This window comes from Pithys albifrons, chromosome Z, assembly GCF_047495875.1.
Source record: "Pithys albifrons albifrons isolate INPA30051 chromosome Z, PitAlb_v1, whole genome shotgun sequence".
NCBI classification, from domain to species: Eukaryota; Metazoa; Chordata; class Aves; order Passeriformes; family Thamnophilidae; genus Pithys; species Pithys albifrons.
Window position 1 is genome coordinate 34,028,490 of NC_092497.1, and position 25,801 is coordinate 34,054,290.

The 25,801-nt window shown below is 38.4% G+C and overlaps 1 long non-coding RNA gene across 1 annotated transcript; it reads right to left on the bottom strand.

Annotated features, from left to right (window-relative positions):
* Window positions 1–11,419: 11,419 nt before the first annotated feature.
* Window positions 11,420–13,812, bottom strand: LOC139685091 (uncharacterized). The gene is made up of 3 exons (XR_011700027.1): window positions 13,776–13,812; window positions 11,932–12,004; window positions 11,420–11,478 (listed from the first exon to the last, which is right to left on the bottom strand). It is a non-coding gene; the product is annotated as an uncharacterized lncRNA (long non-coding RNA).
* Window positions 13,813–25,801: the final 11,989 nt, after the last annotated feature.

Below are 25,801 nucleotides of genomic sequence, written 5' to 3' on the forward strand. Positions count from 1 at the left end.
ACAATACACCACTTCCCTCCTGTCACTTTGCTCACACTCTCTAATGTTGATTTGTTTTCTTCACAGCTCCAGAGGTTTGATCTGACTTCCTAGTCTGGCCTTTCCACCTGGCATGCTTAAATAGTTTTCTTATTTCAATTTTTTAGCTCTGTTTGAGTGTTACATTAGCCATCTTAAGTCATTTTATGGATGGCAGGAGAGAGGATATAAAGTTGTCAGGGGGAAAAAAAGTGGCTGTTTGAAAATAAATTAAGACTAAAGTAGAAACATCCAAAGATAAATGTCCGATGTATTTCTTAATGCATTAAAACCTTTCCAGACTGATAGCATTTTTACACAGAAGATTTTTTAGGGGGTCCTTATTGCAGATCCAACTGTTTGTCCTCTTCTGTAAGCTGACTTTTGATGCAAAACACCTGTATTTGCAACAGCATGATCTGATTTTCTCTTTTGGTGTTTCATTCTACATTATCTACAGTGCCAGAAGCACCCTCTACCCTGTGACTAGCTGCTGGAGAAGGTTGAACCATTTCCAATCTCTATTTAAACCTTATTCCTCTTTGATATTTCAATTGAACAAATATAAAACAAATATAAAATAAATTATGGAAATATTTGTATGCAGATCATGGTCATGACACAATTGATCTCTCATCATGCTAGTGAAGTACAAGTAGAGGATACAAAAATGAGAGTGATAATAGCATGGAACTCACAGAAGCCAGACATTCTGACATGGTGTTAAAAAAATGATAGTGATCTTTTTACCCTTCATTTGCATATATACAGGATGTATTGAATATCTTCTGCTCGATCACAGTCTTTTCCAAGCCTTCCATAGCCATAAAGTATTTCTGCAGTGGGAGGGAAGGTTCTTAAGCATATAAAAAATCGATTGACTCTGTACAGAAATAGGCAAACACCTGCAATTGCTGTACAGAATGATGTTTGAGATGTTATTAAATAGTTTTAAAGAAGTCATTCTCATCTTTTTAAATGCTTGCTTAGACAGACTGAGTACTAGCTTAGTTTTAATGAATGCATTATCAACTATGTTGTTCCATCAACCTCTAACTATTACATCGCAGCTTAAATTGAAAATTCTATTAATGTTTTGGCTGTAAGTGTCCTTTCACTTGTGACATTGACAAACACTGCTCTGAGAACAGAAGAACAATAAGGCATCTATAATATGAGATTTCTTGAGGTATGCACCACCAATAATACCAGCCCCTCCTGAGGATTTCACCATCCTGCATGATGGTCGTGGGTTAGGACAGCTGCTATGCTTATGTCAGCCATGGACAATATTCTCCTTTGGCCACTGAACAGCAAACTACAGTTTGAAAGTGCTGTGATGTGTTTCTGCAGATCTGGATGTAGGAGCCTGTACATAAGTGCCATTAAAAAACAACATGTCATCTAGCTAGCTCCTTAAATCTTGGTCCAGATTCACCTCTGCCTGAAGGATAAATTCTTTATGTTAAAACTAGATGAGATGAGCTTTGCAAATCAATTTCTGATTTTAAAAGAATGGAAAAAAGTGAAATCATGAGTGATTCATGTTGCCTATCCGAGGGACTGTGTTTCCTACTAGTTATGTCATTGAAAAAATGAAATATTTGAGCAATATAAACATATGACTCTGTTTAGAAATGATAACAGAATTTAACTTTCTAGGGTCAAAGGAGAGCACATCCCAGATAGGCTTTTTTGGCCAACACTGGTTGTTTTGTTTTTGTGGTCTTAATATACTCATTTTATTTGAAGTATTTAAAATTACTTAATAAAGTGCACTACTCCCATGCTAGTGCTGGGGAAAATCAGTCCCGCAGTCACACAATACAGCAAAAATAGAGTCCATAGTGTAGTTAGTACTTGTGCATCTCTTTCCCAATTGAAAGAACTGAGAGTTTACAGAAGTCCTGTCACTAGGAAAAGTATTAGCATAAGTGAAATTCAAAACTGCCTCAAGCAATTTCAATTTTTTAATTGTTGACAAAACATTGCTATTCCCTTTATACAAGATGAAATTCCCAGTACAAGGTGAAGCACCTGTTTTTTTCTCACTATTCAAACAACTTAAGACACTAAACATCTTCAATCTCATTTTGAAGATATTTATGTTTTGTGCCATTCAGAAGATTATTATATATATCTTTTTCTTAACTAATTTATTACTTTGATTATTTTGTTTGCTTACTCTGATCATATCAAAATCAACTACTCTCCAGAGAACCCTTGATGACAGGAAAGGAGAGTTCTTATATGACATTGGGATACAGAGTACAAAGGATGGCTATTCATGTTGTATAAATGATTGGTTCAGATGTCTTGGTTTTATGGGGAACAGGCTGCGCAATAATGTTTCAGCTTCCAAAATGCGCTTGAAGTATACTGTATGGTTTAGTTTCTTTAGTATATACACTCTCTTCTGCATGTTTACAAATAGGTTAAACATAACAATCTTTAGAACATAGAAATTACATATCTGATATACAATTCTGCATCCAAATAACTAATTCTTAATCTGCCATTTGTAAATTTATAATTATTTCCCCTGACTTTATTGATGGAGAACTGCAAATAGAGAAGTGTGTAATGATTTTCTCCATAAAACACAAGCTTATGTTGGTGTCAGACTGAAGATTGGACTTTACAAATCTCAAACCTCAAATCTCTTCAGCAGCGCATACTGTCTCTGGGCAAGTTATTCTGCAACAAGAGAGACTCATAGACTAGAACAATGTTCTGAGTAGAGGACAAGCAGTTTCTGAAATGTCACCATAGCCTCCATGGGTCACACAACATGCATAGATGTTATTCCATTTCCATATGGCAGTACAACTGGATCATTGAAGAAATGGTTCAGCTGTGATGAGCTAAGGAAGAAGCCAAGCAGTCTGGCTGCAGAGGGTGGCTGGTGCCTTGCAGCAGTGAACTCCAGCTCTTCTCTGATCTTTCACACTCACCCGTGGCTCTGAGCACAACCAGCCTTGGGCAAGACTCCTAGGAAAACACAGGGAACGCCTATCGACTGGTCTACACACAGATTTGGGGATATGTTTATGTTGATTTTAGAAAGGATTGTAGCACTTTGGTTTGCATCAGTGAATTTATATTATCATCATGTGGCTTTCTAACGCAATGGGTGATTGTTAAGATTCACTGTTGGAAAATAAAATAAAGAACATTGGCTAGATCAAGAATTCCTCCTGCCTGCTGTTCTTCTGTTTGCCTAAGATTGCTGCTTTTTTTTTTTTTTTTTTTTTGAGAAAGGACACACCTTTAAAGTAAATCCCAATTGGAATATTTTCACTAACCTTAGAGAAAGGAAGGGATGGGGTGGCAACCTGGAATTTTCACTGAAACTAATAGAAGAGAAAGCACACATGGAAGGAAAGGCAGTTTAAAGCCATGTGAGAAAGAAGCACTCTGCGTTTAATCCATCTATCAGATTTTCTCATGAAGGTCAGAAAAAAACTCAAAAATGCATTTCTTTTTGCCATAGTTCTGTATTTTGAATAAGAACTGTCAGGCTAGAGCGAATGCCAAGGTTTTGTTGTTTAGAAACCTAAGAAAATTGGTGTGTCTTAAAGATGATCCAAAAAGCATTCACCAGATCTCAGCCAACAGGACAGGGAAAACAACCGAACACCAAAAATGCAATGCTCGTTTTTAAAACCGTAATAAAGCCCTAATATTTCAGTATATCTTTTATGCAGTTTCTTCATATTATCTGAAAGCATTCAGAGTAAGTTAGAGGGCTCATTCTCTCCAGGTGAAAAGTGAATACTAGGCAGAGATTGTCCAATGGCATGATGAAGTGGTTTGCAAGGCTCAAGCCAAAGGTAAAGGGATGGGGAAAGGCATATCCATATTGATAAGATTTTCTTTGAACTTGAGAAACCAATCTGTCAAGCTGGGACAATCTAAGTGTAAGAAACCTTCAAAAATCCTTCTCATTTTTCTGTCAACTACATTATCAACACCTTTGCAATCCCCAGGAAGACTGGCGAGCTTTTATAAAATTGTGTTACTGTAAGCAACAACAACAACAAAACCTCCCCAAAACTGGGTTATGTGGTTTTGTTTTGTTTTGCTCTTTTTTTCTTTTTTTTTTTTTTTGTATTCATTCAAAGTATTTCCTCTTTAATTTTGAACCTCTTCTAACTTAGCTGCAATTTTAGGTCTTGGCTCTCTGCTGAACGTCTAAGACTGCTTAGATATCACTTTATATTTTGTTTTAAATAGAGATGATTCAATTTTTGTCTCATCTTTGGTGTGGAACTACAGTATCTCATTCAATCATTCAGCCATGGTTTTTTTTCTGCAGAGTTACATTGAGTAGGCACCTGGAAATAATGTAATATGTTTAACTTTGGAAATAATTTTTTTCAGCCTAATTATTTAATATTCATTTTTCTTGCCAAGTTTTAAATGTCAATAGATAAAATCTTTTGGTTCTGAGCCTGGCATGGCCTTGTCTTCAAGGCTTACCTGCTCTTAGAACAGAAAAGATAAAAGAAAAGAGCGAATATTCATCACATCTAAACTAATTTCTACTTCACTGGTGTGTAATTTAAATGTGCTTTCCCTTTGCAGCTGTTTTGCCCTCGTTAGTCATTCTTGATATGAGCCATATGCCAGTTGCAGAGTATGTCTGTTGGAAACAGAGATTTGAAATAAAAATAGATGTTTCTGGACAGAAACTATTGTTTCAGCTTTCTGGCTCCATAGAAAAACTTACATCACATCTTAAAACTGTCTTAAGTGAAAGGTATTTATTCTGCCCAATCTATAACATTAAAACTTTTATTACTTTTACTAGTAGTTGATATTGCCAACTATCCCTGTAGCATTTAACTCATAAAAACATCTTTCTATGTGCATTCAGACTTTTATGCAGCCTTAAAGAACTTTTAACATTAGGTTAATTTTACTTTATTTGTGTAGGTTTTAACATTTATGAGTGCTCCTAGAGCAGTACCTGTCATGTGAAAAGTTCTGTTGAGTTTTAGGTTTGACAAACAAAATTGTTTCGACCTAATTTATTCTTAGCAGGGCGGCAGTATATGATATTTTATTACATGCTACATCTGACATGTTTCACTACCTGGCTGTATGGTGGAGAAAGTAAAATGTATGTATTGAAACTTCCCCAAAGCAGCAGGAAATGCCAAAAGTCCTTGTCTTTTGTATCTCTTGAGGCCTGAAGGAAAACTGGTTTTCAGAATCATCAACACAGGTCACCACATGGGCAGAACACAGAATATGAATAAACAGGATACAACAGCTTTCATTTGCTTCTCATTATCCATGATGTATCTTCCAGCAAGCACAGAGGTCCTGCAGAAATTCTCCTTGTGATATATGTTTGTGTGCCCAGCTCCTGTTCTGCTACAGTCCAATAGCTTGCAAACACTCCAATGTCTATAGAAACTTTGCTCTTTTCATGTAGGAGCCATTTTTTACATCCTCATCTATTTTTCTTAGCTGGAAAAGATCCTGACGTTAGTGTTTTTTTCTGTTTTATTTTTTTGTTTTTATTTTGAAATATGTTGATAGTTGACTAGATTGGTAATAAGTTACTCAGAGCTGCAAATCACACAACTTGGTGCACAGAATTTGGATTTTGATGTCTGTCTCAGTGGAAGCAGTCACAAGAGATCCCAAAGTCCAAGCCATTTACTGAAGCATGTTAAATATTAAACAATGATGTTAGGCATAAATTAGATATTCAAATGGGAGCTACTGACAAGTATAGCCAAACTGCAGACAAGATACAGTGCTACAGCAGAACCAAATCTGAGGGAACAGGTGGGTTTATGATAATCTCAGAGCTCTGGCTCTGCAGCACTGCAGCAGGACTGTCTGGTAACTACTGCCAGAAATGTGATACCAGTGAATACTGTAATCCCAAACAGGCTCATTGTGTCGGTGTTGTAAAGTGCAGTAAAGTATTGCTGGCTCCCCTCCCAAGCTTGCTATGATATGCTGTGTTTCATCTTTTGGGCAGAGAAGACAGCTACAAACCCCATCTTTTTGGAATCCAGCAGAGTAAAATCTTCAACGTCTATGCAGGAAATCTTTTTACTCTCAAGATTCCTGCAGCAAATGAATATACATAGAGACGAGAACAAAACAAGACAAAACAAACAAACAAAAAAAAAAAGAAAGAAAAAAGGTAGGCTTGACAAATGTTGTATTTGCAATAAATAAGAAAGTCTCTAAAATTTTGGTTTTGTGTCAGGATAAGCAGAATAAAGGGTCCGGTTCGAGATAAGAAGAAAAGGCTCAAAAAGGATTGAGGTTGCTTATTTCAGAGAACAGTTAAAGCTAAATGGGTTTACACTGGTACCTACACATTCTGCTCAGAGTCAGTTAAAATACTAAATACCCTTTTCAATTTACAAATTGATTTTTAAAAAAATACATTCTGACTTTCTTTTACCTTGTTTCTAACAAAAGCTGTCTCTAATGCCCCTTTGATGCATCTCTCTAAGTTTTCGTTAGACTTTGAGGGAACAAGTGTAACTTTCAGATAAAAATGGCTTTCTGATTTTTCTACCATGTTTGCATCCCCAAGGTAACAAACTTACCTTCTGGGGAGGAAAAAATATGCCAAGAAATATGAAGACTGCTACTAATTTTAGATTAGATCAGACTAAACCTGACAGTACAAACACTTTACGAGGCTGTTTTGTATCCAGTGCGTCCTTCTCTTTGAAAAGTCTGACTGTGAGCTCCGGGTTTTGTAGAACTTAATCTGGAAGGCATATTTATGCCCTCTCGGAATGCCCCTCTCTCATGACAGTATGCAATTTCAACAGTTTAGACACCCCCAGTTGTGAAACTGTTTATTACATAGAATCATAGAATCATAGAATTATTACACAGAATCATAGAATCCAGCCTGGGCTGGAAAGGACCTTAAAAAGCAACCAGTTTCAAAACCTTCCTTGGCAGCTTCAGGTAGCAACATCTTTTCAAGTATGTTTTCTGACCCTTTTGGTGATCTCTGTTCACACCTTGTTCCTTGTCCTTGTTCCTCTCTGTGGATGACATTTATATCCTGAAACCTTATTTTCTATCCTCTCCTCTTGTGACTCTCATAAGTCTGCACTGACATAGGCCTTCTCTCACCTTTGTATATCACCTGTCTCTGTCAGGTTATGGTAACAAGTGTCCCTGTAATTGGTCAGTCTGCACAGTCCTCCCAGTTCTGAGGTAGAAACAAGGTGGTTAGTTTATCCTGAAGCAATAAATTCATTGAGCTATTTCCTTGGAAGCTAGGGGACAGGAAGCAAGGAAGGCAGTGAGCTAGTGGTGGCAGGTTAAGCTCGAGGGGGGCAATTCAGAGATTTGCATTTTATCTCTGAGGTTTCAGTGATTCCTTCTTCATATGAACTATCAGGATTAAAAAGAGATAGGATAAATAATGCATGTTGTTATTCGCTGAAAAAATATTGCTAGAATTCACTTCAAACAGCATACTCTATTACATAGAATTTTCAGACCTCTTCCATTAGTACCCATTTAAACACGTAATATTTTCCAATTAAATGTGTTGGTAGGACTTATTCATTTTAATAATTAAAGCATTTCCAGAGCTCCCTGAAGAGCGTTACCATGGAGGATTGGACCCTCCGCTGGGAACACTCACAGCATGCCAGTGTACACTGTAGGCCAGATGCTTAGTGTCAGCTGTGCAGAAGCACAAAATCCAATCCTGAGACACATTAGAATTGGTTGCATATATCTGTTCTTTCTGTGCCTGTGTCAAAGTAAGATATTTGAGGCAGCTTTTGAATTCCTGCTTGAGCATCCTGCGATGGGCTGTAAACCCATGTGTCTCCACTGCATGTCATAGTGGTGGCTTCCTCTTAGATTTGGTCCTCTTAGCTTGTTCATCAAGACCAAAAGTGAAGGCTTTTGTGTTTCAATTATTTGCCTTGTCTCACTTTTGGAAGACTGCTAGTTCTGACTTATTGACAAGTTGGTATTGCCCCTTCTTCCACTAAGTCATGTTGTTGGCATGCTCCTCTTCTTTAGTGATCAAACATCTGCTCCTTCTGCTCCTTGTGGGTATTGAAAATCCCATGGCATACTCCAGAGAGGAGGGTTTGATGTGGCATCCTTGGCCAATATTCCTATTTGCCACTGCCTTGCACTGGCTGGTTACCAGTTGGTTTATGTGACTGTCACCCTCCTACTAGAGATGGCTGATGCTCTATGTTTGTGTGTGGGCAAATGAAATGAGACAGACAGACTGCAAAGTGCTTAAAAACAAGCAATAAGATACAAAATTAAGTTTTGCTGCTATAATAAATCTCCAGTCCACATTCAAAGGCTAAATTGAAACAAAGGAAACTTGACATGCAGCAAATGAATATGGGAGTCAAAGTTCATTTATCCTTCCAGCTTTGTAAAACTGCTTCTGTTTTGGTTTTGTATAAGGAAGAAGAAGGAGCAAAGAACTGGTTAAGATTCTGTTATTGTTTCAAAATCTTTCATGGATTTTTTTTCTGTCCCTTACCAACACCAGGAGGCCAGGATAGAGGGTTTGTGGAAGCCCATCCTACTACCTGCTTCCAGAGCCAATTAACTGCCTAAAGGCTAAACAAAGGGATGGCTGATAGCTTTGCATTCAAACATGATGGCTGGGGAGACAACTGGGGGGATGTGGAGGGGGAGAAAGGTTTTCAGGTTTTTGCTACAATTCTCTCCTCCGGCTGCTTGGTGTGCCAGCCTCGGTTTGCTGGGCTGGTGGAAGCAGCCGGAGGGGGTTCCCTGGCTCAGCCCCCAACTCCATGTGCCCTGTGCTGTTCTTCTGAGAGAACAGTTGTTACTGCCTGGATTCACTACAGACTCCTTGAAAGACAGAAGGAGTTAGTCTCTTCTTTCTGGACAAGAGAAGGCTCAGGGAGACAACATCAATACTTAAGGGGTCCATACAATACTCTCAGGGAGACCATTTCAATACTTAAAGGGTCCATACAAAGAGAACGGAAGATTTCTTCACAAGTAGCCCCATAGAGAAGGCATGTGGCAATGGGCAATGTGGCAATGGGATTTTCACTTGGAGAGATTTCACATCAACATAAAGAAGAAATCGTTCCCAGTGAAAACAATCAATCACTGGAACAACCTCCCCCTGGGTGTGGTGGAGTTCTCATTTCTGGAGGCTTTCAAGATGCAGCTGGAAGTGGTGGCACTTAATTCTTCAGGTTCTTTGTGTTCCATAACTTATCATTGACATTATCTAGTGAAAAACAGATTGGCATAGTCATATTAAACTAAGTAACAGACAGTAAAACTGGCTCAAAATGGTTCTCATTTAGAATCATCTGCTAAAATGACGTTTGTTGCACTCAGTGATGGAGTAGTGTAAGCAGATAATGTCACTTATTGTGGTAGATTTTGCCTTAGTTTTACCTAGGCCTAGATTAGGCTTTAATTTTAATAGGCCTCAGTTTAATAGGCCCAGATTGTGCTACATAGGTTAGAAGGGACAAGTATCACCTGATGTAAGCAGCCAAAGAGATATTTCATTTCATTTGACATCAAATCAAATGTAAAAGCAGGTGTAGAAAATGTCTAGTCCAGTTTTCCTTCATGACCGGGTGCTGAGTGGACATGCTATCACTGTGCTGGGAGTGATAGGCCTTACCACTACTTGCAGCTGTTCTTGTGTGGGAAGTAAATATTTTTTTGTTGGTTTTTCTCCTCTCTTTCCAGGTGTCTCTTGTCAGGTACTGCATCCTCCCTCCATGCCCGTCATGCCCATGATTGACTTCCTCCAGTTCAACATGCGCTAGGCTGTCCCTGCAGCTGAGAGAAGATGGATTTCAGTGTCGCTTGGCTCAGACATGAGCAGAAAAGGCTTCCTGGAATGGCACACAAGGTTAGTAATCCTCCAACCTGTCCCTGGAAAGATCTATCTGCTTGAGAAACTGTTGTTGACAGCACAGTGTATAATGGCAGACTGGCACTCATTTCACTGCTCTGCCTTAATCCATCATAGCATCAACTACACCCAATGAGAAATGAATTCCCAAAAAGTGAAGTCCATAGTGCCAGTCCTAATTCCACAGAAACTCCCTGTATCTAGTTCTTCTTTTGTAAACCCAAAACTTGCAAAAGTAATTGGTTTATAATTAGTTCTTCAGACACAGGAAGACACAGAAATTATCACTTGAGTGAAACATAGACAGTAAACATGCTTAGCAGCTGATAACAAATTCAAATATTTGACAAAACTATCTTTGTCCTTAAATATATTTTGCTTGTCTAAGTTTCTCCACAGCATTTGACCATAGGTCAGAGTTTCCTCTGGAGCCCAGGATCCCTAATTCTACAAGCTTCCTTGCCAACGTGCCGCCTCAGTATCTCTATATGGCCCCTCCCAGCCCCACCACTTTCCAATACTTTTCCTTCTACAGTCATTAAATAAGAGCTACGTACTAGGAAAGCATCTTTTTTTCCTGCTGCATTATCACTTCCTAACTTGTAAGACTGATACTCATATGTCAGGCTTTGCCTAACTTAAAAAACCCCCAAACATTATTTTGGGTACCATTTTTTTTCTTGAGAGTCCTCCTTTCCTGTTTGCCCAAGCCTCACCTCAGTGGGAGCTTTTCAAAAGATGGAGTCTGCACACACACAGTCACATGAATGCTGTCGTGTGGGAGAAGGTAAAGATGAAAAGTTGACATTCTGACAGAAACAAACTTAAGAACCTACAGCATCGAACGGTGTTTCATAGCAGTCAGTAAGATGCCCTTAATGCTACTGCACATTTTATTCTCTCTCTTTTACATCCCAGAAGACAACACTGGCACCACTTGTTGGTCAGTAAGGGCAACAAAGGAGGGAATTGTCTGTGGGAGGAAAAGGGGTGAAGGGAGACGATCAAGGAAACTTGTCCTCCTTGCCAGCTTCTAGTCTCAGGTAAAAGATCTCTGAAGTTAGTGAAATTTGACTATGAAGGCTGTGAACCAGGTTGTCAGGTGGCTGCCAGGGCTGGTTTGAGGAGATGAGAGGTTCAAGCAAGAGGCAGTGGTCATGCAGGAGAGCTGAAACACATTTCTATAATGTCCTTCTTAGTATCTTTCCTAATTGCTAATGAGATAATTAAAATACATATATAGTCATTACTTACACCTCCCCCCAGTTTTGTGGTGCAGATCTGACCTGTTTCTTCTCCACTCATCTCCCACTCACTCCACCCACCTCCAGCTGGCTACCAATCTGTGACATTTTTTGCCCATTTTTTAACATTTGTGCAGTCTGGCTTTCCTGTGCAGGGAAAAAAAGGGGTTAATTTCCCCCCTGCATTTCTACGCCGTATACATAGCATCAACATGGAGCTCTTTTGAACTATGGTGCTACAGCAAGGGTGTATCTCAGCAAAAGCATTCAGTACTATAGAAAAGGTATTCGGCTTGATATATTAATCCATTGCCAGTTTTGTTCCTGAAAAGAAAATTAGAGTTCAAAATTAGAGAATTAATGAATGCTGAGTATTTGGTAACAAAGAGCAAGATGAATACAAGAATAAACAATAAAAAGGAATTTGTGTCTTACTTTCAAACTCTTACTTCAAGTAAGATATCCCACTTCAACTTTCAGTGTTCAAAAATCAAACAAATTTGAGCAAACCTTTTCAAAGCTGCTTTTCAGTGGCAATATATGACAGGGAAGACTCAGCTTTATGAATTCTTGTGGAGATTTTTAATTCTAAATCTAGAACAGTCCAGCCTATCTCATGGATATTTAGTTACATGACTGCAACAAATGTTTCTTTCAGCACACGAGGATTAAGAAAACAGATGGATTTTTAGATTCAAATCTAATACATAACTCGAGGAAAAAAGCTTTCTTAATGTCCTTATTGTAAATCAAATGTTTCTGACTGTAGTTGCGTACCCAGTAAGATTATTTCAAGGTTCTGTAGTAATTGCAGTGGTGGCTCCAGAGCTTTTTCAGCTGGTGAAGATACCTAAAAAAAAAAAAGGTAGCAGATTTAAATACATGTGTGTGCATTTACCCAAGCACAGTTTTGCTTGGGTAAATCTACAGCAATGTACAACACAAGAAAAGCATAGTGTAAAGAAGATTGCAACTTACTTCTCTATGCCCAAGCTGTCAGTGATGTTCTCAAGAAGCTTGAGAACACTAGCAAAGTCCAGAGATAAATGCAGTGCATGTCTGTATTTGAGTGAAAAGGGTAATTGATTTTTGTGTAAGTTAAAAATAGTAATGGAGTGAGTTTTGCTACATCCCAAATCCTTGTCATATGTTACCTCTGTTGAGCTATGCTGCCACTGCATGTCACTCACAGCAGAAGTGAGATTTTAGCAAGGTTTGTGATGTTCTGGTGGGTTCACTCTGTAGCTTGCAAAGAAATAACAACCCTCATTAAAAGCAAAGTTGATTTTGACTTCCATACAAGAATAACTATACATTGCATTATGTTATTGTAGTTTAAATTCCAAGAACACCTTATGGAAGTCTGTCCTTTGTTTCTGGAGTTTACCATTTCATTTTCTTTCACATTAAAATTTCAGTGGGTGCATTACAGATAAGCCATTTTCATTAGCTCAGTTGGTTAACACTTGGTCGTAATAATGCCAAGGTCATGGGTTTAATCCCCTGTGTGGGCCATTGACTTAAGAGTTGGACTCGATCCTTGAGGGTCCCTTCCAACTCAGAATAGCCTGTGATACTCTGTGATTATTATTTTGTGCTCTATACTTCTAATCAAACAGCTTGGAAGGAAGTCCACCATAAAATTAAAGTGTAAAAACTACTTTTAAAATACCTGGAAATATTTTAAAATTTTTTCACTGCACTGTATATATACCAACACATGAAAACTATTTCTAAAATAGTAGTAACATGTTCACAAAATATTTGAAGTTGAGGCATTGCTACATAACTGAAAGAGAAGAACATCATAAATCATAGCATTAATTTTCTTGCATTGCTACAAGTCAGAAAAATTTAGGTTGTAAAAAGCATACATCTGTCAGGATGAATTCTTAGCATTCATTGACTTTAGACATATTTGAGGTGGTAAGGGTAACTTACCTTTTTATTTTAAGTTTTTAAGTTTGTACTGTAGCTCTACATGTTAATGAAAAAACTTTATTATACAGTTTTTCTTACCAATCCTCCTATCTTTTGTTTTAAAATAAAATAGATTGTAGTTGTTCTTCTCTCCAGGATGAAATTTGGAGAAAGGTCTGACTCACACCTGCTGTTTTATCCACATGTTATCTTAGCTGTCAAAATCGTTATTGGAAGAAAATAATATGGGTAAGATGAAAAGGATAAAGAACCTTGTATGACACCAAGATAATGTCTTTCTCTGCTTTCTTCTTTCTACAAAAAGAATGTGATTGAGTAGTTTTTACTTTTTATTGTAAAAAGTGAAAGTCTCTGCAATAGGGAAAAAAACAAAAGAAAAAAACAAAAAGAAAGAAGAAGAGAAAAAGAGAAAGAAAAAAAGAAAAAAAAAAAGAAAAAAAAGAAAAAGAAAAAGAAAAAGAAAAAGAAAAAGAAAAAGAAAAAGAAAAAGAAAAAGAAAAAGAAAAAGAAAAAGAAAAAGAAAAAGAAAAAGAAAAAGAAAAAGAAAAAGAAAAAGAAAGGCTTTGACTTTCTTTATCCTATTGGGGGGGGGGGGAGGGGGGAAAGAAGAAAATGTGAAAATGTAGTTGAAATGCAGGAGAGATCCAGATATCTGGTACCTGGAGAAAAATTTTTTGTACCTGGAATACAATTTGTCATGAAAGCTCTTGGTTCATGGTCCACCTCAGACCTCAGTTCAAAGTCTGTTCACATTGCACAGCAAACTACCCCAGAACAGCATTGCCTAAAGGTAGTAAGAAAATATCAACATGATCAGGGACTTTCTTCAGGCCTTTCAAATGCTACACTGGATGTAGAGAGGTGTATACACATGCTCCAGAAGAGGCAAAACCTCAAAACTAACTTATAGGTGCAGAAAGTGGTGTTCGGGTCTCCTTGTGCGTAATAGTGTCTATATGTTCCTTAAAAACAGAGAGCAGTGGTTCAGTGCCTTTCTTTGCTGTGAAGAACAACATAAAAATCCAAGTGTGTATGAATGCATGTTGGCTGCTGGGGAGTGCAAATCACTATGTGGCAACCCAGGGACATCCCAGTGGGAACAGGCTGAGGAAACTTTCATGGCTGGGGCAAGGGGATGGTTTACAAGAATGAGTGTTATAAACAGAGGGAATTCTGCTTTCCATTTCTGGGGATGCCTAACATTTTTGGTCATTAAGGTAGCCACTGGAAAACAAATGCCTGTTATAGCATATGTAGCGAGCCTTTATCTGGAAGTGAGAATCTATACCCACTTATGAACATCTGAGGTCCCTGCCGCACCAAGGCCCTGTCCTTGGCTTCTCTCAGTCCTGCGTGAATCTTCACTAATGCACTGCATTGCAGTGGTTAGGGTGAGAGTTGTGAGATGGGAGAGAAATTTTTGATACTCTGGAGCAAAGAAAGGAAAGGAATTTGGCTTTGTTATGTAACAGGTGACCTTGTTAACAGATGGAACTGTTTTCTTCAACAGTTCTCAGTGACCATTTTAAATGACAGCAGTTTCACAGAGTGTCCTGAATAGAGAAAGATTATTTCTAAAAGGTATTTATACACAGTGTGAATAATAGCTTGCCAAGCAGAGGGCATTACTATGAGAGCTGAGGCAGGAGTGCTTCTGTCTGAATGTCACAGTTACAGTATGAAACCTGTTCCTGAGGTTATAGCTACCTACTACCTATAAAGTTTAAAGATTAAAATAAAAATGGAGGCATTTAAGCAACTTTGTCAAATTTTGCAGAGTGGCAGAGAAAAAATCATAGGTCTGGGTTTACTGAGTCACTGAACTTTTTTGTATTTGCTAAAGTAAAACTAAACAAAGTCATATATAATATGTGGTAAAAAAGTCTCATTCTTATTATGGTTTCTGCTCAGAGTATTAGATTTTACTTCATCATAAATTGTTCAATATTCTGAGACTTGTCCAAAGTCACACTGAGGCAAGCTTCAGTAATACAATATGTTCTGTTCTTCTGCTAACAGTAACTTGAAATTTCTCAATGCTCCTTCACCAGCTTACAAAGAGGTGAAATGATCTGATGAACTTGTTGCTTTTTGGGGACCATGGGAAATGCTTGAAAGCAGAGCTCAGGCGGTAGGGGTGCTTCATCTGCTAGCTCATAACCCTCAAGATGTTAGAAAACAGTCCTGGCAAAGCCGATTCTCAGCCTTTACTTCTACAGTCATAAATAAATCAAGTGAACTGATAAGTAACCACCAACTGTTTTACTGTAGTTTGCTATTAGTGTGAAAGGTCTACCAATTTACGCATCTAGCAAGTAATGATATCTACCAGGAAAAGTGGAAGCTCTTTTCACAGGAGAAAATTCCTATCCCTTCGTGAATTCAACATGACAGAAAACAGAAAAAAATAATCTATAAATAAACTCAGTGAACTCATGTTCCACAATGCCTTTCACACTAGTTTTAATAATGACATTCAGTGCCATTCATTGATTAAGAACCAGCTGGGATAATTATTACTTAGCTTTGAATCCAGCCTTATTACTGAAATTAGGAAATTGATCAATTTATCTCAGGTGACAGATGTCAGATCTTCTTTCCTCCCCAGGTATTTATTGCCTTCACAGCTGATAAAACCCCTGAGCTTACTGCAGGAGATAGCTCGAGGTGTATAATTAGTCGTCTGTGCTCTCCAACTCAACAGGCAACAATGTCAGAGGAGACGAGATCAGCTAAAGCCAGTCATAGCAACCTGCGGCAATAATAACATGCAAGAACTCTTAAACTGCTGTGAGGACTGACTTATCCCTTCAGCCCCGATTTTTCTGCCTTCCTGCTGTAGAAATGCACCAGTGTTGCACTCTGCTGATACACTTGAACCTGTCAAATCTCCTAACCTCCTAGAATGAGGGAAAGGCAGCTGGATTCATAGCACCTCTGCAGAGAGTTGACTGCCCAAATGAAGAATAAACAGGCAAATTTGGTGAGTTTCTTTTTCTATTCTATATGTTGAAAAGAAGTTAGATTTTTGGTGGTGGTGATTAAAAAAAATCAGATATTGGAATTGCTTTTTCATAAGTCCCTACAGAGTAGCATGGCTCAGAAACTCAGGAAAGTAAATTCACTTTAATAATTCCTTCTGAGATCAGGTTCACAATCACACCGTTTGTAACTACAAAGCCACAAATGCCAGAAATTGCCGCTCCTCTTGACTGATGCACTGGAGACATTGTATCATACAGCAATAAGCTGCTTATAGATTTCCTGTCCCATGATGGGTAAACAAAATAATGAATATAGAAAGGTTTCAAATGTCTTAAATAAATTGGAACTGTCCGGGGAGGGGAAAGATGAAGTTCAAAACTGCCACAAAGTTTAATGTAAATAACTCTTAGTTAATTCATAATGCTTTTAAAGAATAAATACAAAATAAACCAAAGTTACTTTTTTAAGTAATGAAAGAGTATTACTGTCTTGACTTCTCTATTCTGCTCATCCTATGTTTAATTCTTGTACACAGAGTGTATATGCAGAGTGTTGTTGTTTAGGTCTTTGTTAACTATGGAGCGGTTCTACTTTTTCAGAAGCATTTTTGTATGGGGTAGAAGGTATCCAGAAGTTTAAATGACAGTTGTTTTCTGGACCCTGTTCTGGTGCCAGTATACAAATGCCTTTTGAGGGCTGATATTTAACTCTGTTGAGAACTTTGTTCAGGTGGCACTGGTTTTGGATATGAGTGAGATGTTTTCATCTGGTGTTTTGTTTAGTTACCACTTTGGACCTTACAGGTGCAATAATATTTTTGTGTTATTTAGCTGATAAAAGCATAGAAAATTTCTTGCTCTTTAAAAGGTATTTTGCATGGAAAATGTTCTTGTATGACATATATAAATAAAAGAAATTTTCCCACAGAAAGCTAATTGGGAAAGGTGTCCTGGCTATGGTAAGTAATCTCACTACTTCCTTAAACTGTGAATGTCTTGCTTGCTTCCTCTGTTTGCCATACTATGACTTTATCAGAACTCTTGGTGTAGAGGCATTCTAAGTGAGGTAAGTGCTGAGAGCTGATGCCTAACAGCAATATTATAGTTGGGGGCAGAAGGAGCTGTCTTTGGATAGAGTAGGGTCTGGACAAGATTAAAAAGAACTAAAACAAAAGTATTATCTGGAATTGCCATTACAGCCCTCTGGTACAGAAGGGCAAGGACCTGCATTTTAGGTTTGTGGCTTGCTGTAAGCATTCAGGTTGTTTTATTAAGACCTATCTACAGATGGCTGGAAATAACACTCATTATCTGGAGAAGAATAAATGAAATGCAAAATGGATACTCTGGGTCATTTCCAGTTCTATATCAGGTTTTAGAGCACAAATACTTTGAGATGCAAGACAAGGAAGTACCAGGTCTGTCTTGCTTGTGTGCAGCATCAGAGGCAGAGTTGTTGAGGCTCTGACATTGTAAAGCATAGCAAAGAAGCTGAAGACAATCAGGGATAAATCCCCAGGAAGTGAAAAGCATGAGATCTCAGTGCTTCTGAAGGATTATTAAAAATACATGTTGTTTGTGTTGTTAGCTATGTGCTATGAGCCTCTTTGAAAAATATTATCGGAGGAGGGCTTGGGAGGAAATTAGGACTGGACAATGAAATGGTTCGTAGTTTCTGGATCCCACGTATGGTTCTATAGCATCTTAAAATTATATATAAAAATATTTTAGAGATCTTGCCATAGAAATCCAGTCATAGAAATAAACTTTTTCTAATCCCACTTTTCATGCCATTGTAAATGTACCAATACTCTTTGAAAGTCACTGACTTTTCATTAAGTTGTCTTTTGGAGTTCTGATATGTTTTTATATATTTCTGTATTTCCTCTTTTGATGTAAATAATTGCACCAACTCAAGGCCCTATTCCTACTGACTTTAGTGCCATAGTCTTCTCCACAGCAACAGACTGTTACATCACAAATGGTGAAGGGAGCAATAATCACCATAAGAGTATTGATAAAATAATAAACACAAATTCACTTGAGAACAAAATAATATTAAAAATGAGAAAATTAAAAACTATATTGTCCAATAGCAGGAATTCTTCTGATAGGTGACATTCTTTTCAGAAAGGCATCAATACATTTTAAAATGGGTAGGAATGTAATCTGGAAGATTTAATTTGTAATAGATATTAAAGGATTAATTGTTGATGGTTTTGCTTCTAGACACTGAAAATGGTAATTCAGCCATGCAATGCCATTCTCCCAGTCTTAAATTTCTTCATTGAAAAAAGAGCAGGTGTATTACAGTACAGTATTAGCATGAACAATAGTGACCCAATCTTCATGTATACACCTCAAATATATTGAAAACTGGGCTTTTTGTTTGAAGGATGTGTCTTGGAATAACCCTTCTGAAGATATGATAGCAATATTGTCTGAGAATTCAATTTAAGTACTCCCCTTGTTTCATGACATCTCTTCTTGAGGAAGTTGAGGTGTCAAGGATTTCCACGGCATAAATGAAAAGTTCTGGTCTCTTGGAATCTGTATCTGTTGGTGTCCTCCACCTCCATCTCTGACCAAGACTGTCCAGCTCACATCAATGGGTCCTACTTCAGGAAAGCATGAAGCAAGTTACCTCAAGGAACATCTTTTCAGTGCAGTCAGGCCTAGAATTATTTTTGAATTAGACAGCATAAAATTTTCCTTTCAGAGATTTTAAATGGGTGGATGTCCTCCTGATCAGTACCATGTGGATTATTTTCTAGACCATGGGCAAAGTAGCCTATTTGCTTGCATTGATTCTTAACACTGCCATTTTCCAAACATCTGGGTCTCAATTTGCTCCACTTTCTGACAGTCAGCTTTGCTGGCCAAAGGGTTGCCTTTGGAATGCTTGTTGCTGACAAGGTATGTTTCATGGATCTTCAATGTATACCAGATCAGATTTTGCTGGAAAAGGATTGCTCTACCAATGGGCTGACTAATTCTCTAGGCTGGAGGGGTGACATGCCGGTGTCTGGGTCAAGAGAAGTGTATTATGACTGAAAACTGGCTGTGGTGATGTGTATGTGAGTGTGGTACAGGAGTTGTTTGTTGTATTGAGAAGCAGGTGTGAAGACTTCATGCTATGCAATGGCTTCTCACTTTGCTGTGAATGACTGGTTGTTGATGGCATTGCTACTTGAGAAACACTGTACTCAGAGAATGAATTCTAGAGTTACATTGATTTTACTGATCATTAATTTGCTTTTGCTGTTTACTAATTTTCTTCAGTACTGTCTTGGGTTGAGCTGGCAAAATGCAAACTGCCCAAGTACAGAGAAAAATTGTTCGCCCCCCACCCCAACCAGCCAAGGGAAAAAGAAGAGGGAGAGGAAAAAACCTCCAAACTAGGTTTATGCTGAAACTAACTATATGTATTTATACAGAAAAGAGAAAATTAAGAGAAAACTACAATATAACACACACACAAGTTATATATAACAACAAATAGCCTCCCACTCCCCAGTTAATACAAAGTCTATTACTCTAGATCTATAAGTACTCTAAAAGACACTTAGCAAGAAACATAAAGAGTAACAACAAAATGTTTCTACTTCCCTGAACTCAAACAAAATGCAAGAAGCAGCAATAGCAGGAGCAAGGCCTAGCACAGCAAAACAACTCTAGCACATCTTGCTGGTACTTCAGCCATGGTGAAACTGACCTAACACCTCCCACTGCTGCACTCATAAATTAGGTCTGCATCATCTGGTATGAAATATTTCCTTGTTTACCCAGTCAGGTGATAGCTATCTCCCAATCCACATAGATTCTCTGAACCTGCTAATTTGAGGCCTAGCTAAAACCATGACAAGTATGAACAGCACAGAGCCATAGGGGAGAAAGTAAACATGTTGGGAGACATTGCTCAGGAAGAGAGAAGGGGAGTGGCTTTTATGTGGAGTGTCAGAGACAGATGTTTTGTCTTAAGTACAGGGAGATGTAAATGAATTTTGGTTTCCCTTAAATGAGACCTTCTCTTAAAAGATCATGTGCATGAATGATTTTGAAATACATGTTCAGAACTGAATGCTTTCTGTGGAAGAATTGCATAGTTGCTAAGTTTTTCTGATCAAACAAAAAACCTTCTCTAGCTAACATTTTAAATAGGATGGGTTCTGTTATGATTGCTGTTTACTCTACTGAGATTTGAGATGTGCTATATGAACACAACAGTAGTGTTTTGCTGAAATGGAGACCGCATCCAAGTTTGAGGGTCACTCAAATTTAGAACTAATGCTTCCAGAGATGAAGTTCCAAAGCTTTTCTCTATTTAAATAAATGTCTAGGGCACAGCAGCTTTTATTAAGTTCAGAATTAAGAGCTGAAGTATCTAACATGTGAATCATTCCTTTAGTTTTTCTCATGTATTTTCTTTAATTCCTTATAGCAAAATTTTGGGGATTCCCCTGGTACTGAACAAGGATATCAGAAGTTAATGGGGCTGTTGTCTACTTATGCTGCCTGGCCAATGATTTCATATCTCAGAGATGCTGAGGCTTTCCTGGAAACAGGGGGTTTTGGCTGGTGATTGGAAATAGTTACAGTTCTGATATGTACTGTGTGAACTGTGAGCATACAGGTTCCTGACAGGCTAGTCCTGAAGCTCAGTCAAACTCCAGGCTGCAGGGCAGAGCTGCAGTGAGCTCAGATGTTCCTGATCCGGCTTTGCCCTCTGGTGGTCCCCGCTTGAAAGATTCTCCGGACTCGAAAGAGGAAAAAGGCTTCAGAATCTGAAAAGACCTAAGAAAATGGAAGGTTTGTGTGATGGATGTAATAATAAAGACTAAAGGAATGAAAGGTCTTGCAGACATTAAGACTGTGTGTACCAAAAGTGATGCCAAGGAAGAGTCTGAGGCAGGGAGGATCTGTGCTCCTACATTGAGGTAAGCCTAACAAGGAGTTTTACTAACATGCAGTTCCTCACTGCTTTAACCAACCCTTTGACTTGACATATGCTAACAATTGAAAAAAACCCACAAGTATTGTCTTATTAAAGCTCAGTTCTTTACCTGATTATGAAGACCCACCCTGTAAGGCTCTCTTGTATTCAGTAATAGAGAGAATTTTGAAGAACTGGCTACTTTAATGAGACATCATCTCACCAGCCTTCATAAAGCTGTGAGTAACACTAAAGGGCTTTCATGAAGTACAGCCTTTCATTTAAGTGGCAGGTGCATTTTGAGAGGAGGCAATTTTTTAATTTTATTTTTACCACCTGTGTGGTCTATGTTTTGGAAGTTCTTCATGTGTGTGAATGAAACTTCTGCTTCTCCTCTCAAAAAAAGAAATGAGCAATTGTTTATAGCCTGTAAGGGAGAGAAATGCTCATCTGAGAATACAGTTGAGGTGTAAATCAGGTGCCAAGCAGCAACTAGAATAAAGAATAGTGTGTTTCTATTTGAGTAGAACAACTCTTATAGGCAATATCAAAAAAATGTACACATTTTGAATGTGTAGATGTAGCTATATTTAATGTTTTTGCTGTTTTTCTTTCTACCTTAAACTAGGGAGCAAAGACATGAAGGCATTTCAGGGAAAGGATGTTTTATTTTCCTGAACAAAACACTTTTTAGTTTTGAGGAAAAAAGTTTGGAATAGTTGCTGTTATATCTAGTCATACAAAAAAAGCAAAATGGATACTTCCTTTTTACTTTTTTTTAGCATTCACAAGCAGAAAACTGCCAGTGGAAAGAAAATCAATGTACTTACAGTGGATATGCAAATGTAGGGTTAATCTCTGCAATAATTCCTTGTGGAAAGATCACACAGGGAAATTGCTACTTATAAATTACTAAATAAAATCTAGGGCAGAGCACAAGATTATGCATTTTGACTTATTTTCCATCACATTCAGAAAGGATAAAAGAGATCATTGGTCTTAGTCTTATGCTTGGACATTTCAGTTAGCATATCCCATAGCATGTTCTGTCAAAGAACAGAATAAAATAATCCTTCCTGCCATCTATACAAGCACATATACCTCCCTTCTTGAAAGCATTTGTTTTCTCTTTTATTTTCTGGTTTCTGACTTTTGTTATTTAAGTCTTGCAAAGCAATGTGCTAGAAATGGACAGAGCTGTACAGTTTTGTTGTTCTGTCTGTATCACATAATCAGAAATTGCTCCAAGCATCCTGATAGTGAAAAACACCTAAAAATAAGTAGCTGTGAAGAGACTTTTTCTTCTTTTAGCAGTAAAGGTATTTATTGACAATGTTGGAGGTAAGCCAGTTCATACTGGGCAAAAACTTGCCTGACATTTTTTGTGTAAAATAAGCCATTTATATAGTTTTGACATCATAGTTACCCTTCTAATTTTCATATTAATGACTAGGTGAAATCTTGGGTGGAGCTTTCCTTTTTGGCTTGAAATTTGGGAAGTGGTCTTCTGACTTCATCCCTCAGGTAGTCTTCAGGCATCTGCATTACTGTTAGACTTTTGCCTTTTCTTTGTTCAATGACATGACCTGTCAAACTTGTAAAATCTTGGCTTTAACTCCATAAAATCTTGTCTCTTTACCATTTCATCCTATTAAGTGTCTATCTTACCTTAATTTTTGACTCCTATAATACATGATACACTGGTCTCTGTAATTGCTAGACAGCCTGTATAGAACAAAGCGACTTCATCATTTCATGCTATATTTCATGAGTTAAGTAGTCTTGCTATGCAAACAAGAAGTTGCAAAGCAGAATTAGAAATTTAACAGAACTAGGATTTTTGGTCCCTTTTGTCTTTCAATTTCGACACTCAGAAAATCGTGTACTGAGAAAGGTGCCAAAGCATTACTAAAAAGCCAAAAGGCTCTGGAAAGCATTCACCTTACACAGATTAGCAGTTGTTTTACACCAGAAATTACAAGATTCTCTGTACTCAAACTGATGTTCCCCATTTCATTGTAGCAGGGTTCTACTGATCTTTTGAACTTATGGTAGGAGAATGAATAAATTTAAACCTGAAATACACATATTTGTGAATATTTTCAAGTCAAATATTTCTTGCTCTCCTCTTCAAATTTCCTGGTTTGGTCTTTAGCAACAAAAACAAAAAAACCTCTCCTGGTGTAAAGGAACCACATTGCTACTGGTTCTAATTCCAGCAATCCATTTAAGTAAATAGGGTTTCTTCTTAACAAACTGTGCCTGTAATCACAGAATCACAGGATGTGTGGAGCTGGAAGAGAAACACAAGGATCACTGAGTCCAACTGTCAGCTCTGCACAGGACCATACCCAAGAGTCACACCATGTGCTTGAGAATACTGTCCAAATGCTTCTTGAACTCTCTCAGACTTGGTGCTGTGACTGCTTTCCTGAGGAGCCTGTTCCAGTGCTAAACTACCCTCTAGGTGAAGCACCTTTTTCTAATATCCAACCTAAACCTCCCCTGACACAACTTCTGTCACTGGACACCAGAGAGAAGAGATCAGTGCCTGCTCCTCCTCTTTCCCTCATGAGGAAGTTGTAACTGCAATGAGGTCTTCCCTCAGTCTCCTCTTCTTCAGAATGAACAAAGTGCCCTCAGCTGCTCCTCTTACAGTTTCCCATCAAGGCTCTTCAACATCTTTGTGTCCCTCTTTAGGACACTCCAATGGCTTTATGCCTTTCCTATATTGGGATGCCCAAAACTGTACACAATATTCAAGGTGAAGCTGCCCCAGTGCAGAGTAGAACAGGACAATCCCTACCCTTGGCTGGCTAGTGATGCTTTGCCTGATGCCCCCACGCCCAGGACATGTTTGGCCCTCCTGGCTGCCAGGGCACTGCTGACTCATGTTCAACTTGCCATGGACCAGGACGCCCAGCTCCCTTTCCATGGCACTGCTTTCCAGCATCTCATTCCCCAGTCTCTATGAACGTCCAGGGTTGCCCCATGCCAGGTGCAAAATCAGGTACTTTCCCTTTTTGAACCTCATGTGGTTGGTGATTGCCCAGTCCTAAAATTTGTTGAGGTCTCTCTGCAGGGCCTCCCTGCCTTCAAGGGAGTCAGCAGCTCCTCCCAGTTTTGTGCCATCTGCAAACCTCCTTAGTATCCCTTCCAGCCCTGCATCCAAGTAATTTATGAAGATGTTGAAGAGGGCAGGGCCTGAGATGGAGCCCTGTGGAACCCCATTAGTGACAGGTCACCAGTCTGATGTCATAAAAGGAAATCATGATTCATAAGCAGGACTTTCCTCTCATGGAGGGTGTGGCTGTGGCTGTGGCTGTGCTGGCTGTGTTGTCTTCCAGGTGTTTTTGAACATCTCTCAGAATAATCTCTATAACTTTACCAGGCACTGAAGTAAAACTGACAGGCCTGTACTTTCTGGACTCCTTCTCCTTGAAAATTGTGACAACATTAGCCCGCTTTCAGTCAGCTGGGACCTCTTCAGATTCCCAAGATCACTCAAAAATCATCAAGAGAGGCTTTTCAATTACATCAGCCAGCTCTTTGAGGATTCTGGGATTAATCCCATCACACCTCATAGATTTGTAGGAATCTAGCCGGAGCAGCAGATCCTGCACAATTTTAGGGTTGACTGGGATTTGATAATCCTAACCATCATGGTCCTCTAGCTCAGGGCACTGAGACTCCCTTGGTCCCTTGTCTGTGTTGAAGATGGAGGCAAAGGAAGCATTAAACACCTCTGCCTTGTCTCTGTTCCTGTTTGTGAGGTGACCGTCCTCATTTTGTAATACGCCAATGATATTTGTATACTGCCTGTTGCCATTGATATACTTGAAAAAAATGTTTATTGTCCCTCACATTTCTGGCCAGCTGCAACTTCAGCTGAGCTCTGGCTGCATGAATTTTCTCCCTACAGCTGCAAACAGCATCCCTGTATTCTTTTCATGCCACTCGACCTTGCTGTCACTGGGCATACATGTTCTTTTTTTGCCTTATTTTCAAGAGAAGATTCCTACTCAGCCAAGTTGGCCTTCTGCTTTGGCTTCTTGACTTCCAACATTTGAGAAGTGCCTGCTTCTGTGCCCTTAGGAGGTGATGTTTGAAAAGTGACCAGCACTGATGACCCAGCATCTACAAAAATATTTTCCCAGGAGACCTTACTGCCCTGAGCAGCCTGAAGTCTGCTCTTCTCATGTCCAGAGGTGAGGTTTTGCTGGCACTTTTCTTCCTATCAACAGAGATTTTAAACTTGGTAAGTTTGTCATCACTGTGACTGTAAAATGGCCGCAAAACTCGATTTCATTTGCAAACTGTTATGCCCTGAAATAAATCATTACTAGAGATATAACCCATATCATCAGAGTTGCTACATTGGTTTAAATCTATATTTTGGGAACGGGTCATTTGCATGCTTTAAAATGTTTAAAATTTCCAGTTTATTTCATTAAAATACTGGACAAAAGTGTGAACGACTTCTTTAAATAGTCTGTTCAAGACATGCCTTTATTTTTTTCAGTCAAATTATTTCTAACTGCTATTCACTTTAAAAATATTGGTTTTGCACTTGTTGAAGATAAATAACCAATGTACTTATTGGTTTTTATTTTCCTTAAAATTTTATGCATTTGCATGGGCATTTTCTTCCATCGAAGGATAAAGGAATATAAAGATCAATAAGTGCATGAACATAGGCTTGTAAAGCAGACAATAACCCTGGATTTCTAAGGTGGTAAGGATAACACATGTTCTATACACCATGGAGTGCTACCTTTGGTAGCTTTTA